Below are 13593 nucleotides of genomic sequence, written 5' to 3' on the forward strand. Positions count from 1 at the left end.
GTATCTGGCTCTCTCTGCCACCCAGGGCCGTCAAAGGGGCTTGGAGTGTCCCGGTTTCCGTACCTGACTCCCAGGCATCTAGTCCTGTCTCTATGGCAGTGGCACAGAGGCTTAGAAAGTCCCAACTCCCGTACCTGATTCCCCAGTGTCCAATCCCCTTGCTATGGCAGCAGCACAGGGGTTGTGACCCTCCCGGTTCCCGTAGAGGGATCCTCTGCCACCCCGGGCTGTCTCAGGGGTTTGGAGTGTCCAGGCTTCCGTACCTGACTCCCCGACGTCCAGTCCCGTCGCTATGGCAGCGGCACAGGATTTGAGAGCTTCCCGGCTCCCGTAGCTGGCTCCTCAGCTGCGTCACAGGGGTTTGGAGAGTCCTGGCTTCCGTACCTGACTCCCCGGCGTCCAGTCCTGTCACTATGGCAGCGGCCCAGGATTTGAGATCTTCCCGGCTCCCGTAGCTGTCTCCTCAGCTGCCGCACAGGGGTTTGGAGAGTCCCGGCTTCCGTACCTGACTCCCCGGCGTCCAGTCCCGTCGCTATGGCAGCGGCCCAGGATTTGAGATCTTCCCGGCTCCCGTAGCTGTCTCCTCAGCTGCGTCACAGGGGTTTGGAGAGTCCCGGCTTCCGTACCTGACTCCCCGGCGTCCAGTCCCGTCGCTATGGCAGCGGCACAGGATTTGAGAGCTTTCCGGCTCCCGTAGCTGGCTCCTCAGGGTCCAGGCCTGTCTCTATGGCGGCGTCACAGGGGCCTTTGGTGTCCCAGCTCCTGCAACTGACCCTTCCGTTGCCCAGGCTAGTAGCTATGGCATCGGCACAAGGGTGTCCCCGCTCTGGTTCCTGACTCCTCTGTCTCCCAGGACCGTCACAGGGGCTTGGAGTGTCCGGCTTCCGTACCTGAGGCCCCGGCTCCCAGGCCTGTTGCTCTGGCGGCAGTACAGGGGCCGCGTGAGACCCAGCTCCGGTAGCTGACTCTGCCGCCGTCTGGTGTTTCAGCGTCGGTCACAATCTCTGGTCTTTTAATTTCATAAATGCTGGGTAACCGATGGTTTATTGTGCTGTTTCTCCATAGATCTGCCAGGATTTTCACCCATGAGTACAGGAGCTGGTATCCGCTCCATCTTACTCCGTCGCCACCTTCCCAGCATCCCCAAGAAATTTTTTATTGATGTTTGGGAGAGGAAGGGAGAGAGAGAATCATTTATTTGTTGTTCCACTTATTTATACACTCACTGGTTGATTCTTGTATGTTCCCTAACTGGGTATCAAACCCACAATCCCTTGGCCTATCAGGACAATGCTCTAACCACCTGAGATACCAGGCCAAGGCCATACATACATTTTATTTTGAATTCAGATAACCAGTTGTTCCATCATGGTCTTCATGTTTACCTAAAGACTAATGAGATTAATAAAGTTGAGTGTCTTTTGTGTGCTTATTTGCTACCAAGGTATCTTCTTGGTGAAGTGACTCTTCAACTCTTTTCTCCATTTTCCAATTAAGACTTTTGAATTCTCGTTGTTCAGTCCTGAGAGTTTATTTTCTTGATATAAATACTTAAACATACGCTTCACAAATATTTCTCCTCATCCATGGTTTGTTCTTTCTTTTAGCAATGTCTTTTGAAGATTATAAGTTTGTAAAACTTGATTGTCCAATTTATCAACTTTACATTTATAAATTGTGCTTTTGGTGTCACGTCTAAAAAAATCTTTGTCTAACTCAGAGTCGCAAGTTTTTCTTGTTTTCTTCTGTAAGTTGTAACTTTAGGTTTTACATTTAGGTCTGTGATCAATTTTGAATTATTTTTTGCATATAGATATCCAGTTCTTCTGAGCACCATGTATTGGAAAATATCTATTCTTTCTTCACTGAATTACCTTTGCATTTTGTCAAAAATCAGTTGCCTTTATGAAAGTGGGTCCATTTCTGGGCTCTTATTCTGTTGCATTTATCAATTTGTCTATCTTATACTAATACACTACCTATTTTGATTACTGTAGGTTTATATGTCTTAAAATTAGGTAGAGTCAGCCATCCACATTTGATCTTTTTGTCTCAGCTAGTTGTTTCAGATATTCTGTATTTTTGCATTTCTTTATGACTTTTACAATCAGTTTGATTTTTTTTACCTATAGATCAATTTTGGGAGAAGTTACATCTTAACGATATGAATCCATTAGTCAAACATGTCTCTCCCATTTGTCATCTTTAATTCCTCTCAGCAATATTTTCAGTTTTCAGTGTAAAGATCTTCCATGCCTTTTGCCAGATTTATTCTTATTTCATATTTAATGCTATTGCAATGCTATATAATTTTTGTTATTTGCATTTGTTTGTTACTGGAATGTAGAAATATAGATGATTGTTGTATATTTATCATGTATCCTGCAATATTGCTAAACTTGTTAGCTCTTTTCTTGTTGTTTTTTAATTATTTTATTGTTGTTCAATTACAGTTGCCTGCAACCCCCACCCCAGCCTAGCCCACTTCCCTCCCTTGCTTCCATACCGCTTCCTGGTTTTGTCCATGTGTCCTTTGTAGTTGTTCCTGAAAACCCTTCCCCCCATTATCCCGTCCCACCTCCCCTCTGGTTACTGTCAAGATTTTTGTAATTTCTATGTCTCTAGCTCTTTTTGCTTGCTTTTTTCTTTTGTTGATTAGGTTCCAGTTAAAGGTGAGATCACATGGTATTTGTCCCTCACCATTTGGCTTATTTCACTTAACATAACACTCTCCAGTTCTCTCCATGCTGTTGCAAAGAGTAGGAGCTCCTACTTTCTCACTGCTGTATAGTATTCCATTGTGTAAATGTACCATAGTTTTTTGATTAATTCATTTACTGATGGACACTTAGGATGCTTCTACAACTGGGCTATTGTACATTGTGCTGCTATGAACATTGGGGTGTACAGGTTCTTTTGGATTGGTGTTTCAGGGTTCTTAGGATATAATCCCAGCAGTGAAATTGCTGTGCCGCGGTCCAGCCGCAGCAGAGTCCAAGGATTCCTGAAAGGTGGGTAAAGTGTTGGCAATGGGTAACAGATGACAACACACCTCAAAGGACAGTGAAGCTCTGTTCTGTTTATTACAAGTAAAAGCAGGTTTTTATATTTTCATTTTAGGCAGTGATTAACATTTGCAGTATAGCATGATCAGTTAAGCAGAAAAAAATCAATACAAAGGTAACCAGGAAAAATATGAAAGTTCCCATAGATTCAGTTATAATAAACAAAGATTATTTTGACCACAAGAGCCATAAATCAGACAATTGGAAATAGCTGTATGTACAGAATTTGAATGTCTTATTGTATATTAAAGTTTCTCAGAATTTCTCATGGGGTAAAAGGATATGCTAGATTGAGTAGAGGTAATAGGAAATTTATTATAAGGCCTTTGTGATGTCTAACTTAGCTATCTATCCTCTTCTGTCTAAAATGTTTCTCTGTGTACTATAAACTCCGACTCTTTAGTAACTGTTTCTACGTATTTAATTTGTAATAACTAGCCAGCTTTTGTTATTTCTTTGCCTGTCCAATTGATATATATTCTTATTCAAGGTAAAGGAGGGGCTATTACTCCAACAATTTTTAGACATACAGGGAATTTGTTCTCTGGTCAAGAAATTATTTTGTAAGACTTCATTGGAATTATGCTAATCAATGAACCTGAAATACAAGTGTCTAACAATCCCAGCACCTTTTAATCACCAAAACAAACATGTAAGGAGAGATAGGAAATCCAGCCACAATTGCCTCTGCCTTGCAGATGCATCTCAACTGTCCCGACCGTATCCCTGGGCTGTGGGTAGGGGCTATATAGTTTATACTTGTCTTCTTGGAAGACCCTTTGTATCTGTGGGTAGGGAACATTCATGGGAAAGTCTTTCTAATCTGTTCTTCCATTCTCTCAACTGTTGGCAGCACAACCTGTGCTTGCAACAATACCCTGGTTCTTTGTTAACTGGCTTTAACTGATGAGTTAAGAGATCTAACTTGTTTTTCTTATTTCTGGTACACCATGGCAGTACTGATTGATTTAGGTTGCTCAAACCAGGGTAATTTATACACCTTAACATGTTTTTCCCTTATGGTTAACAATTATATTACCCTGGCTGTCGTACTTCCCTGTATAAGGGGGAGGGGAATCTGTGGAGATCTTTCCATCCTTTCAGGCAGTTATGTGGGGAATACTAATGTTTTCCTCTGAACTGCTCCCTCCTCTTGGGTGATTTTCACAGGAATAAATAAGTACAGTATAGTGTTTATATTCAGTAGCAAGAATAAAATAATTAAAATAAAACAGCCAATTGTTAACCCATTTTGGATGCCACATTCTCCTCTGGGGAGACAAATTCCTTGAACTCGAATCCTCCATGCCTGGACCTTGTCAGACAACATGGTTGAAAGAGGATGTGGCACTGCTGGATCAAAATGCAGTTCCATTTTTAGGTTTCTGAGGAAATTCCATACTGCTTTCCAGAATGGCTACACGAGTCGTCATTCCTACCAACAGTGCACTAGGGTTCCCTTTTCTCCACATCCTCTCCAACACTTGTTTGTTGATTTGTTTATGATGACCATTGTGACCAGTGTGAAGTGGTATCTCACTGTGGTTTTAATTTGCATCTCTCTGGTGGCTAGTGATGCTAAGCATTTTTATTGTCTCTGGGCCTGTATATCCTCCTTGGAGAAGTACCTGTTCAAGTCTTTTGATCATGTTTTCATTTGGGTTGTTTGTCTTCCTGGAGTGGACTCACGTAAGTTCTTTGTATGTTTTGGCAATCAAACCCTTGTCTGAGGTATCATTGGCAAACATGTTTTCCCATATTGTTGGTTTTCTTCTCATTTTCATGCTGATTTCTTTAGTTATGCATAAGCTTTTTATTTTGATGAAATCCTGTTTGTTTATTCTTTCCTTTATGTCCCTTGCTTTAGAGGGAATAATAGTGAAGATACTGTTGTGTGGAATATCTGAGATTTTCCTGCCGATGTTTTCCTCTAGGACTTTTAAGGTGTCATGATTTATATTTAGGCCTTTTATCAACCTTGAATTTATTTTTATGTGTGGTGTAAGTTGGTAATTAAGTTTCATTTTTTTGCACATAGCTGTCCAGATCTCCCCAACACCATTTGTTGAAGAGACTATTTTTTATACCATTTTATGCTTCTTCCCCCTTTGTCAAATATTAATTGACCAAAAGAGACTTGGGTTTATTTCTGGGCTCTCTGTTCTGTTCCATTGGTCTATGTGCCTATTTTTATGCCAGTACCAGGCTGTTTTGATTACAATGGCCTTGTAATACAGGTTGATATCAGGTATTGTGATTCCTCCTACATTGTTCTTTCTCAAAATTGCTGCAGCTATTCAGGGTTGTTTATGGTTCCATATAAATTTCTGAAATGTTTTTTCTATACCTGTGAAATATGCCATTGGTACTTTAATAGGGATTGCACTGAATCTATAAATTGCTTTGGGTAGTATGGACAGTCTGATGATGTTAATTTTTAAAATCCATGAACATGGTATATGCTTCCATTTGTTTGTGTCTTCCTTAATTTCTTTCTTCAGTGTTATGTAACTCTCTGAGTACGTGTCTTTTACACCCTTGTTTGGTTTATTTCTAGGTACTTTGCTTTCCTTGTTGCTATATTGAACGGGGTTCTTTTTACTGATTTTTGTGTCTTATATTTCCTTGTTAATGTACAAAATGCCTTTGGATTCTGAGTATTGACTTTGTATCCCCTGTTTTGCCACATTCATTTAGGACTTCTAATACTATGTTCAATAGGAATGGTGAAAGTGGGCATCCTTGTCTTGCTATTGATCTTAATGGGAAAGCTCTAAGTGTTTGCCCATTGAGTATGATGTTGGCTGTAGGTCTCTCATATATGGCTTTTATTATGTTGAGGAATACTCCCTCTATTCCCACTCTGCTGTTTTTATCATTAATGGGTGCTGTGCCTTATCAAATGTTTTTCCCCATCTAATAATATGATCATGTGATTCTTGTCTTTCATTTGATCTATGTGATGTATTACGCTTATTGATTTGCCAACATGGTACCATCCTTGCATCCCTGGGATGAATCCCACTTGATCATTGTGTATGATCTTTTTAATGTATTGCTGGATACACTTTGCCAATATTTTGTTGAGGATTTTCACATCTATGTTTAGCAGAAATATTGGCCTGAAGTTTACTTTCTTTGTTATGTATTTATCTGGTATTGGGATTAGGATGATGCTGGCTTCATAAAGAGTTTGAAAGTCTTATATTTTCTTGAATTTTTGAAATAGTCTGAGGATAGGGGTTATCTCTTCCTTAAATGCTTTTCAGAATTCTCCTGTGAAACCATGTGGTCCAGGGCTTTTTTTGTTGAGAGTTTTTTGATTACTGCTTCAATTTCATCATCTGTCATTTGTCTGTTCAGGCTTTCTACTTCTTCATTCAGTTTTGAAAGATTTTATTGTTCTAGAAATTTGTCGTTTCACTTAGGTTTTCAAATCTTTTGGTATATAGTTGTTCATAGTAATTTCTTACAATCCTTTGTATTTCTGTGGTACCAGCTGAAATCTCTCCTCTTTCATTTCTGATTGTGTGTATTTGGGTCCTCTTTTTTTTTTTTTCTTGATAAGTCTCCTTAAAGGCTTATCTTTTTCCTTGATGAGTCTCCTTAAAGGCTCAAAAAAGATAAACAGTTTTGATTATCTTTTCAAAGAACCATCTCCTGGATTTATTTATTGATCCTTAGAAGTGTGCTTCTAATCTCTCTGTCATTTAATTCTGCTCTGATCTTGGTTATTCCCTCCTTTCTACTTGCTCTGGGCTGTCTTTGTTGTTGTTCTAGTCTTGAAGGTGAAGGGTTAGGTTGTTTATTTGCAGTGTTTCTATCTTTTTTAGGTAGGCCTGTATTGTTATGAATTTGCCCCTCTAGGCTGTCTTTGATGTATCCCAAAAGATTTTGGTTGTTGCAAGTTCACTTTCATTTGTTTCCAGAAACTTTTTGATTTCTTCCTTAATCTCATTCTTGAGCCATTCATTGTTTGATAGTATGCTATTCAATCTCCATGAATTTGAATGTTTGGGTTTCTTTTCCTTCAGGTTGGTTTCTAGTTTCAGTTTTTTGTGGTAGGAGAAAATGCTTAATATGTTTTTAATTTTTTTGAATTTGTTTAGGTTTTTTGTGTCCTATCATGTGGTCTACCTTTGAAAATGTTCCATGCACATTTGTAAAAAATGTGCATTTTGCTTCTTTGGGATGACAGCCTTTATATATATATCAGTTAAGTCCATTTGATCTAGGTTATTGTTCGATGGCACAATATCTTTGTTGATATTTTGTTGGGAAGATCTATCCATTTTTGACAGTGGTGTGTTAAAATCCCCAAGTATAATTGTGTTGCTCTCAGTATCTTTCTTGAAGTCCTCCAAGATTTTCCTTATGTATTTGGGTGCTCCTATGTTGGGTGCATATATATGTAGAATGTTTATGTCTTGTTGGTGGATTCTTCCCTTGAGTATTATGAAGTGACTTTCTGGGTCTCCTTTTATGACACTTTTTTTGGAAGTGTATTTTGTAGGATATGAGTATTGCAACCCCAAGTTTTTTTTTCCTGTCCATTTGCTTGGAATATTTGTTTCCAGCCCTTCAGTTTCAATTTGTGTGGGTCTTTTTTCGGAGATGTGTCTCTTGTAGGCAGCATATGTGTGGGTCATGATTTGTTCTCCATAAAGCTACTTTATGTCTTTGATTGGAGCATTTACTCCATTTACTTTTAAGTTTATTTTTGATAGGTACTTATTCATTGCCATATTTTAGTACCTGTGTTGCTGTCTCTCTCACTGTTTTTCTTTCTGTTCTTTAAGCAGTTGCTTAGGCTTTGCTTGCAGAGCTGGTTTGGAGGAGACGTACCTTTTGAGTGTTCTTTTTTTCTGGGAAGCTCCTTATTTGGCCTTTCATTTTACTTGAGAGACTTGCTGGATAGAGTAGTCTCAGTTGCAGCTCTTTCTTTTTCATTACTTGGAATATACCTTGCCAATTTCTTCTGGCTTGGAGTGTTTCCATTGAGAAGTCAGCTGCTAGTCTTAACAGGGCTCCCTTGTACATTACTTCCTGTTTCTCCTTGCTGACTTTAAAATTCTCTCTTTGTCTTGGAATTTTACCATTTTAATTATGTTGTGCCTTGATGTGAGCCTCTTTCGGTTCCCTTGGATTTGAGTCTCTGTGTTTCCTGGATTTGTGTGACCTTTTCTTTGATCATATTAGGGAAGTATTCCATCTTTACTTTTTCAAACAGGTTTTCTATCCCTCGCTCTTCTTCTTCTCCTTCTGGTATCCCTATTATATGGATATTATTACATTTCATGTTGTTGCACATTTCCTTTACCACCTCTTCATTCTTTCTAAGGATGTTTTCTTTTCCTTCATGTTTCTCATTGGGTTTTTTTCTGTCTTGTCCTCTAGCTCACTGATTCAATCCTCTGTTTCATCTAGCCTGCTTTTGATTCCTTGTACTGTGTTCTTCAGTTCAGGAATTTTATTCTTCAACCCTTGTTGATAGTTTCTATTTCCTTTTTCACATTCATATAGTTTGCAATGAGTTCATTGTAGTTTCCCTCTAGTTTTTGGTAATTCTCTGTGAGTTCATTGAGGTTCCTTATAACTACTGCTTTGAACTCTGTATCTGATATCTGACTTGCCTCTATTTCATTTCGCATTCTTTCTGAGGCTTCCTGCTTTCCATTCATATGGGGATTAGTTTTGTCTTCCCATTGTTTATAAGACTATTCTTGTTAGCCTCCACTTCTTAAACTGATCTGTCCTGACTCCCTGTGTTTATGATGTGAACTTCTGGGGTAGAAAACCTGTGAGATTCAGTAGTGCAGTCTCCTTAATCTCCTGAGCTTGCTGGTCTTGGGATGCTGTTTATGTTCGCTCTCTGTGTGTCTTTAGGTTTTGATTGTTTTAGGTTCTTCCTTGGCGGATCCTTACCTCCATCTGGTTGACTGAGAATCACTCCATCCACCACATCTTGTATTCTTTTGTGCAGGTGTGGACAGGTTGTGTTGATGCTGTTTCCTCTGTCTGTTTGAAGTTTTGAGGTTTCTCTCTTACTATTGTCCAGTTGTTTTTTCTGGGTAATTTCTCCACCATTTAGTTGTATTTGCACATCAGTCAGGGGTGGAGGTGAGGGTAGCCTCCACTCACTTCTTCACCTTCTTCCTTATTATCTGATGGTGGGTTTTTTTGTTGGTGGGCTTCCTCTTCCAGCAGTTATATTGGTGTTCCAAGCTCCCACCTTGCTTTTTTATGTGATCAGTTAAAAGGGGAAGGAAAATGGATTAGGACAGCAGCAGTATATTCTATGGGATTTCAAGTACCAACCCACAGAGAAGAGATCAGATATCCTTTGTATATGCATAGTGTTAACATGATATTTCACTCACCTAGTCAAAGGTCAAAAAGAGATGAAATTCTTGCTAGTGGGGGGAAGGATTGTGAGTTGTATCTAGAAAGCAGTGAGCTTGTGGGAGGTCAGATTATGAGATATAGTGAGAGTAAAGAATAGAAAATAGGGGTCCATCATCAGAGACTTCCGCCAAGATGGAGGCATAGGTGGAGACGTCGTGCTTTCTCACACAACCAAGTTTAGAGACAACTAAATATTGGCAACAGAAAACACAGCCAGAACATGGAAAATTGAACTTTTGGGAAGTCTGTTAACAACAAATTCTTCAGCCTGATCGCATCATAACCCAGCGACTCTGAGTGGCCCGGCCCTGGTGAACCACCTAAGGCTCTGCTCCTCACCCAGCGGCTAGAAACAGCAGAGGGGGCCTCCATTTCCCTGCTCTGACCACGCCCCCACATACAGCGTCACAACCCAGCAACCTGGGAGTCCAAGGCGCCACTCCTCATACTAAACAGGCACAAACAAACCAAAAATGGCTCAAGAAGATCTCAAAGCCCCAGAGCCTATAAATCTAAGCAATGAAGAAATAGCAAAACTCTCAGATGCACAGTTTAAAACACTGGTGATCAGGAGCCTCACAGATCCGGTTGATTATAGCCACAAATTAGAGAAACATATGAAGGCGAAACTAATTGAAATGAATGGAATTGCACAGGAAACCAACAGTGATGAAAAGGAAACTGGGACTCAAATCAATGGAGTGGACCAGAAGAAAGCAAATAATGGCCAAACAGAAAAGAGTCAAGAAGCAAGAATTCAAAAAAATCAGGAGAGGCTTAGGAACCTCCAGGACATCTTTAAATGCTCCAAAATCTGAATTATAGGGGTACCAGAAGGGGGAAAGGCACAGCCACCAGTGGAAAACTTATTTGAACAAATAATAAAGGAGAACTTCCCCAATCTGGCAAAGGAAATAGACTTCCAGGAAATCCAGGAAGCTCAGAGAGTACCAAAGAAGTTGGGCCCAAGAAGAAACACACCAAGGCACATCATAATTACATTAGCCAAGATTAAAATGAAGGAGAGAATCCTAGAAGCAGCAAGAGATAAGGGGACAGTCACCTACAAAGGAGTTCCCATCAGACTGTCAGCTGAGTTCTCAAAAGAGACCTTACAGGCAAGAAGGGGCTGGAAAGAGGTATTCCAAGTCATGAAATCCAAAGACCTGCAACCAAGATTGCTCTATCCAGCAAAACTTTCATTTAGAATGGAAGGACAGATAAAGTGCTTCTCAGATAAGATCAAATTCAAGGAATTCATCATCACCAAGCCCTTATTATATGAAATGTTAAAGGGACTTACCTAAGAAAAAGAAGTTATAAAAAGATGAACAGTGAAAGGACAGCAAACTCACAGTTATTAACAACCACACCTAAAACAAAAGCAAACTAAAAGGACAGCTAGATCAGGAGTGGAAACAGAGAAATGAACATCTCAAGGAGGGTTAGCAACAGGGGAGTGGGAGGAGAAGGGGGGAGAAGGTACAGAAAATAAGTAGCATAGACAGTAGATAGAAAATAGATGGGGGGGGCAAGAATAGTATGGGAAATACAGAACCTAAAGGACTTGAGACACATGGTCATAAACTACAGGGGGGGGTAATGGTGGGGACGGGTGGGTAGGGTGGAGGGGAATAAAGGACGAGAATAGAACAACTGTAATGGCATAATCAATTAAAAAAAGAATAGAAAATAGGTGTAATGTGCGAGAGAACAGAGTTAACCACAAAAGTAATAAAGTTCTGGAAACGGTGAAGTGAGCTAAGGTCCAGGATTGGTGCTGTGTAGTAGTCACAGTTGTATGGAACAGCAATTATTTACAATAGTAATGAAACAACAATCATACAACAGAATATATGTGATCTGAATAACAAGAATAGGAATTGCATGACCTAGAGTAGTGTGCTATTGGAACACAAGTGAAGTGAAAGATGGAAAATTAAAAATACACGATGAAAGAGGGAACAAGGGAAATCAGTCAAACAATGCAATTTAACATAGAAAGTGAAGAAGACTAAACAGAAAGAAGAGAAATAAAAACTACTAATAAAATTAAAAAATGTAAAAAAATGAAAAATAATAAAAACATATAATAAATTGAAAGTGCTCTGGAATAGCAAAATTAAATTTGTCCCACCATCTCAGTTGTTGAGATGAACCCTCTTTGGGTCTAACTCTGGTCCTTTCACTGCTCTGGGTTTTATAGTCTTACTTGTGGGAATTACAAAAAAAAAAAAAAAAAAAAGGAAGAAAGGGGGGAAAAAGCTTCGTGCTGGCTTTAAACCAGTCACACCAGCTCTGCTGGTCTTCCTGGCTGCAGCAGGGTGAGGGGGGATTCGTTTTGCTTTTGTCCCTTCCTGTGGTTTTGCGAGAATGGGGGCCAGGTCTGAACAGCACTCTTCACAGTTGCCCAGCCTCCAGTTCAGTTCCTCAGTTCACTGCCTGGCTCCCCAGTTCCCTTCTGAGCCTGGCCTACAACCTTCAGTCCACCCATTGTGCTGTCCTTGAGGTGCACCTGTTAGGGGCAACTGACGTACCACCTTCTCGCTGTTTGCTGTCCTAGATGCTAGGGACTCAGTCTCTTCAGGATAGTTTGGTATCCGACTATGTTAAGTCTTTCTGGGGAGCGCTAACTCTCTGAGCCCTGCTGCTCTCCTCTACTGCAGCCACGGCGGTGGGGTTGGGTGCACGGTACCTCTGGGCAGCCCCTGGGTTAGGCACGCCGTCCCAGGGACTGTGGTAGTGAGTATGCAGCCCCATCTGTTGCTGCTGTGCAGCTGCAGGATGGAGGTGTTCACAAGTCAGCCTCTGCTGCTGTGGTGGCAGCCACAGGAAAGGGGTGGTGGCTGGGTTGGTGGCACACCACTGAGGTCACGAGCACAGTTGGGCGCCCTCTACTGTTGCAGCTGAGGGTAGGGTAGGGGTGCAGCTGCAGTGCTGGCAGCAAATGTGGGCCCATGGCAGAGGCTGAGGAGGCTTCATGGGCACAGCCAGTGTTGGTAGGGTGGCTGCTGCAGAAGAATTCTCTAAACAGCTGCTGAGTGCCTCTTTTTTTTTCTTTTTGAAATATTTCTCCTTTTAAAGCCTGCCATGTCAAACAAGCACCTGGACTCTCACACAGCCCAACTCTCCAACCAGACTGGAGACTATCTGGGTCAGGGTCCATCACAGACCAACTCTTCCTGGCCTGCATCCACAGTCTCTGTAAGTGCACACCACTCCTGTGTGTTTGCCACTTTATCCTTATTCCCCCCAGCAAGTTCAAGCATCCAGGTCCATCCTGGTGCTGCTCAAATCTCCCTGTTTGGCAGGGCAGGGAGCCATTGACTGGCTCTCTTCCAAGAATCCTGCAGCACACCCAGCAGGCACTGGGCCTGGGTCTGCAGCCACCCTGGTGCCCACACTGGTCCCAGGAACCTTACTGTCTCAACACAATCTCCTTACTGTTTGATTTTTCAATGTACTCTACAGTTTTGGCCTCAAACCTTCATATATGCTGGGATATCATTGGTTGTTCACTCTGCTCCTCAGAAGATTGGCTAGGTGTTCCACCCATGCACAGGGGGAAGTTGACTCTGCTCCCACCTATCTCCCTGCCATCGTCAAAATTTCTGTTGTTGTTTTTGTCAAAGTATGTCTTACTGGCTATGCTATTACAGTTGTCCCATATTTTTCTCCTCTATTCCCTTCTGTCCAGCACATTTCCACCCACTAGCATTCTTCTCTTTAAGTTAATGTCCATGGGTCATAAATATAAATTCTTTGGCTTCTCCATCTCCTACACTATTCTTAACCTCCCACTGTCTATTTTGTATGTACCATTTTTGACCCTCCATGTGATCTCCATTTCTGTGATCCTGTTCTTGTTCCAGTTGTTTCCTTAGTTTACTCTTGTTTTTGTTTTAGGTTGAGTTGTTGATAGTTGTTAGTTTATTATTATTTTAGTGTTCACAGTTTTAATCTTTTTCTTAGATAAATCTCTTTAAAATTTTATATAATAAGGTGATAATGAACTCCTTTAACTTGACCTTATCTGGGAAACACTTTATCTGCCCTTCCATTCTAGCTGTGCTGGATAGAGTAATCTTGGATGTTGATCCTTGCCTTTCATGACTTCAAATAC

General features: G+C 40.9%; 1 long non-coding RNA gene across 4 annotated transcripts in view; it reads right to left on the reverse strand.

Moving 5' to 3' along the window:
* Positions 1–3071: 3071 nt before the first annotated feature.
* LOC128627463 (uncharacterized) overlaps positions 3072–13593 on the reverse strand; it is a 52280-nt gene continuing 41758 nt past the window's right edge. For 3 of the 4 annotated variants that reach the window (XR_008391637.1, XR_008391638.1, XR_008391639.1), the window contains one exon: positions 3072–9297. This is a non-coding gene — a long non-coding RNA (uncharacterized LOC128627463). Of the gene's footprint in view, positions 9302–13593 lie in introns of all 4 variants that reach the window. The other variant, XR_008391640.1, reaches the window with a different exon arrangement.

The sequence above is a fragment of the Artibeus jamaicensis genome, unplaced genomic scaffold (assembly GCF_021234435.1).
Source record: "Artibeus jamaicensis isolate MK-2021 breed Jamaican fruit bat unplaced genomic scaffold, CSHL_Jam_final contig_410, whole genome shotgun sequence".
Classification (NCBI taxonomy): domain Eukaryota; kingdom Metazoa; phylum Chordata; class Mammalia; order Chiroptera; family Phyllostomidae; genus Artibeus; species Artibeus jamaicensis.